This window comes from Agrilus planipennis, unplaced genomic scaffold (genome assembly GCF_000699045.2).
Source record: "Agrilus planipennis isolate EAB-ADULT unplaced genomic scaffold, Apla_2.0 scaffold110, whole genome shotgun sequence".
NCBI lineage: Eukaryota > Metazoa > Arthropoda > Insecta > Coleoptera > Buprestidae > Agrilus > Agrilus planipennis.
Genome location: NW_020438935.1, coordinates 811,037 through 816,229, shown reverse-complemented (window position 1 = coordinate 816,229; position 5,193 = coordinate 811,037). Strand labels below are relative to the sequence as shown.

At 29.6% G+C, this 5,193-nt stretch overlaps 1 protein-coding gene across 6 annotated transcripts in view; it reads right to left on the bottom strand.

The window, feature by feature from the left end:
• Positions 1-5,193, bottom strand: part of LOC108736292 (sex peptide receptor) — a 298,323-nt gene that overhangs the window by 4,144 nt on the left and 288,986 nt on the right. For 4 of the 6 annotated variants that reach the window (XM_025974306.1, XM_025974303.1, XM_025974307.1 and 1 more), the window contains 2 exons: positions 4,326-4,372; positions 3,939-3,998 (listed from right to left, as the gene is read on the bottom strand). The exons of 1 other annotated variant lie outside the window; for it this stretch is intronic. The gene's annotated coding sequence lies outside the window, so the exon portion shown is untranslated. The remainder of the gene's footprint in view (positions 1-3,938; positions 3,999-4,325; positions 4,373-5,193) is intronic. One more of the 6 variants, XM_018468652.1, reaches the window with a different exon arrangement.

Below are 5,193 nucleotides of genomic sequence, written 5' to 3'. Positions count from 1 at the left end.
AAAGCGCAACTGAATTTTCGCCTTGTTAAACAATGATTTAAATGGTTCAAGGGGGTGAAAGTTATGTAGAAATGTGTGAGGAATAACGTGCAAACAACTGTTTTGGACTTCAATTTAAAGTATAGCAAATTTAATTGTTAAAACCCGAAAATTACGTCAAAATGTTAAACATAAAAAAGCGCAACTGAATTTTCGCCTTGTTAAACAATGATTTAAATGGTTCAAGGGGGTGAAAGTTATGTAGAAATGTGTGAGGAATAACGTGCAAACAATAGTTTTGGACTTCAATTTAAAGTATAGCAAATTTAATTGTTAAAACCCGAAAATTACGTCAAAATGTTAAACATAAAAAAGCGCAACTGAATTTTCGCCTTGTTAAACAATGATTTAAATGGTTCAAGGGGGTGAAAGTTATGTAGAAATGTGTGAGGAATAACGTGCAAACAATAGTTTTGGACTTCAATTTAAAGTATAGCAAATTTAATTGTTAAAACCCGAAAATTACGTCAAAATGTTAAACATAAAAAAGCGCAACTGAATTTTCGCCTTGTTAAACAATGATTTAAATGGTTCAAGGGGGTGAAAGTTATGTAGAAATGTGTGAGGAATAACGTGCAAACAACTGTTTTGGACTTCAATTTAAAGTATAGCAAATTTAATTGTTAAAACCCGAAAATTACGTCAAAATGTTAAACATAAAAAAGCGCAACTGAATTTTCGCCTTGTTAAACAATGATTTAAATGGTTCAAGGGGGTGAAAGTTATGTAGAAATGTGTGAGGAATAACGTGCAAACAATAGTTTTGGACTTCAATTTAAAGTATAGCAAATTTAATTGTTAAAACCCGAAAATTACGTCAAAATGTTAAACATAAAAAAGCGCAACTGAATTTTCGCCTTGTTAAACAATGATTTAAATGGTTCAAGGGGGTGAAAGTTATGTAGAAATGTGTGAGGAATAACGTGCAAACAATAGTTTTGGACTTCAATTTAAAGTATAGCAAATTTAATTGTTAAAACCCGAAAATTACGTCAAAATGTTAAACATAAAAAAGCGCAACTGAATTTTCGCCTTGTTAAACAATGATTTAAATGGTTCAAGGGAGTGAAAGTAATGTAGAAATGTGTGAGGAAAAACATCCAGACAACAGTTTTGACCTGCAGTTTAAAATAAAGCGAATTTCATTGTTAATACCTGAAAATTACTTAAAAATGTTAAATATAAAAAAGCGCAACTGAATTTTCGCCTTGTTAAACAATGATTTAAATGGTTCAAGGGGGTGAAAGTTATATAGAAATGTGTGAGGAAAAACATCCAGACAACAGTTTTGACCTGCAGTTTAAAATAAAGCAAATTTCATTGTTAATACCTGAAAATTACTTAAAAATGTTAAATATAAAAAAGCGCAACTGAATTTTCGACTTATTAGACAATGATTTTGATGATACGAGAGGGTGAAGTTGATATAAAAATGTGTGAATAATAACGTGGTGATAACAGTTTTGGACTGCAATTTAAAATAAAGCAAATTTCATTGTTAAAACCCCAGAATTACATAACAATGTTAAACATAAAAAAGCGCAACTGAATTTTCAACTTGTTAAACAATGATTTTGATGGTTCAAGAGGGTGAAAGCAATGTGGAAATGTGTGAAGAATAATGTACTTACAATAGTTTAGAAATGAAGTTTTAAACAAAGCCAATTTCGTTATTAAAACCCGAAAATTTTCGTAATAATGATAAACATAAAAAAGCGCAAATGAATTTTCGACTTCATTTTGATAGGCTTTAAAGGTGAATGTAATACATGAAGTTGTATGAATAACATACTGACAAGAGTTTTTGACTGGAGTGCAAATTAAAGCAAATTTCATGGTTAAAACATCAAAATTACGCAGAAATGTTAAACATAAAAAAGCGCAACTGAAATTTCGACCTGTTAAACAATTATTATAAAAGACGACAAAGGTGAAGAAAATATCAAAAAATGTGGGGACTAGCGCAGAAATACACCTAGATATGCAAAATTCTCTTTTTCCATAACATTAAACAGTACAGATAAAAAAGTGCCAATAAACAGTACAGATAAAAAAGTGCAAGTACGTTTCATTTGACCAGAAATTACGTTTCATTGTTTAAAACAAATTATGAATTAGTTTACGAATTCAACGAGCATCAGAGTTGCTATACCGTGCAGGTAGAGAGAGCGAGCATTCGGATAGAAGAAGGCAGGTAGTACGCTCGAATAATTAAACATTTTTACATATAAAATTCCTTATTTTAAACGAAAGCTCACTGTATTTAATACAGAAAAATACCCCACGTTTTTCTGGAATAAAGTGTCTTAGAAATGAAACAATTTTCAAAATCCTCACCTCTCTCNTATAAACTAGACTGGACAATTGTTTATCATAAAAACTTGTTTAGAGTATTTGTGAGTAAGTAGATACTAAGAAAGGACATTTTTGTAATAAATTTTTAGATATAAAGTATTAAAAATATCCACATACAATAACTTTGAAAACCAAGTCTACAATATACAAAATTGTAACAATTATGATTTACTGAAGAATTACTTCACATCCTGATAATCCCGAGAGTCTTATAAATGGATAACGGATGGAAATACAGCTTTTGTCATCTAACGTAATATTTATTTCATAATTATTTAAAACTAGTTGTAATAAAATCGCGTTCCTTCGAGCAAATCTTTTTAGGACGCCAAAATTCATCTTTTGCGAAAACGCAAAACTAATGTTACAAATTTCCGTAGAAGTACAGAGTTCTACAAAGTAGAATTTTTATTACTTCTCGTAAGATATCGCGGCAGTGCTGAAATAATTCAGCTACTAATCGGCAGAAGTCGCAGCTAGTTCTTTTTACGTACCAATTTAATTAACTTACCTTTTTAAGGCAAAATAAATTGATACTGTACTGAAACGAAGAATTTATAATTAATTAATGTAAATTTCATATTAATTTTGAGGCAAAGGCAACAGGCGAACAGTTTTATAACTAAAAAATTGAAAAAATAGTGGAATAAGAAGGTGATGTGTTTGGTTGGACCATATGAGAAATTGTTCTTTAATAAGAAAAGAACAAGTAAACCAAACCATAACAGATAATATTGCTTAGTGAGGTGGTGCCAAAGCATTATTTAAATTATAGTTCTCTCACAGGCAACATTTAATTTATTTCTGTATAATAAGTCATTACATTTTTTATTGTATTCATCCGAAAAATGTACATTTATTAAATCCGTTTGGTCATTTCTCCCTATTTTAAATACGATTTTAAAAGAAAAGCTCGCAGGTACCTAATACAAATGGACACTATTGTAACATTGTCTTTTTTCTTGTTGTTAAGTACATAAACCGAATAACATTTGCATAAATATAATAAATTCGATATCAATTAACATGCAGCACCGTTTCGTATATCGATTAAAAAATAAATTCGACTACGACAAAGTCTACAAACATTTCATTTCCTAAATACAATAAATTTCGTGTTAGATCGGACCTGGACACCGAAGTACTTTTCTTTTACAGGAAATATTTCAATTTCCATCTCTTTTTCACTCTCATTATGTTAATCTCGTTCGTTCATTCGTGACGAAGCAGGCTTTTTTGATAATGACGAATTCGTTTTTATCAAAATCATAAAAAAAAACACAGACAAGTATACATCGCCTTGAAGCAGTAAAAAAAGGCACGTCAATAAAATGAGAACTACTTTTTATAACGGACGAAAAACATGTCGCAAACTGTTATAAGGTGCCCTTTTATTCGAATATGATAGTGAACTTACGGAAATGTAATCTGATAAAGATGATGATGTTAAATGATGGTAATAATAACAATAATGGTCTATTTAGTAAGCCGTCAATAATAATATTAGTATAGATACATGTATAGATAAAAATATTATGACTTACATTGCAGATGGAGCAGCCATATGGAGTGTCCCGTTCAATCCAAACTTATCCTCTAATATCCTGTAATACAATAAAGTACCTACGTACTATAATTTGTAACACAATGTTTATAACACATTAATTTTAATTATGTATTGCACACAAGCAGCAACAGTTTTTTATGCAGAATATTAGCAACATTTGATGTAAAATTGTTTAAATAGCAACTACTTATAGGTATCTACCTATTTATAAAACAAATAAAAATAAACAAAGTTAAGTCGTTCTGGTCGTTCGTCTACTTATAATGATTTAATTTTTTAAATTGATTTTAAGGAAAAAACAAAAACTTTTTAATTATTATTGTGACATTAGTGCTTATTTTAAAATTGTTTTTAAAATGTTTACCTTCTGTGATATTGACCATCGTACTGAATTTTGTCGAATTTGGAAACCTATGAAATAAATGGGAAATATTGTTGAATTATTCTAAAGAAGAATATAGTTTTAATCAGGAACTACGTCGATTGCTATTCTATACAATTAACGACCAAGTAATAAACCTTGATGAAGATCCGAACCAAGAGCGAAACGTTGGCATTGTTTTGCAAATAAATCAAGAGTGTTAACCAGAATAAGGTTTAGAGTTTCTACTTTTTTCAATTCATAATTTTTCAAGTTAATTTTTTGAAAAACTGACTTCAAGACTATAATGTAATGTAACATAACTTTTTTTAATCAAAACATAATTACTAACAGCATTGGAAATTTTCTTAAAAGCACACACAAAGCTCCTACCGTCTATGTTGGAAATTTTCCGTAAAATTTTCAATCCACTTTAACCACTTATTACAGTAATTAATTGTTTTATTGTTGCACAGCGAGGCACATGATATACGTAGTTAACAGCCTAGTCAATGTTTTTGTAATGTATAGTACAATATGAAAGCAATAAGGCCCGCTTATTGGGTATGTGAAGGCTCATGACATTTCGAACTAGCTATAGCAGTTGAAATCTGCCTGTTGTATGGTAAAATGGAACGTAATGATAAAGGATAATGTGTAGAGGTCATAATAACCTTGTTGTCTTCAGACGATAATGAAACATATATCTGAATGAAAAAGTTACACTGTGGATTGTATTTCTTAATTTCTATAATAGTATATTCTATTTAATTGTAAATATAAACTAGACTGGACAATTGTTTATCATAAAAACTTGTTTAGAGTATTTGTGAGTAAGTAGATACTAAGAAAGGACATTTTTGTAATAAAT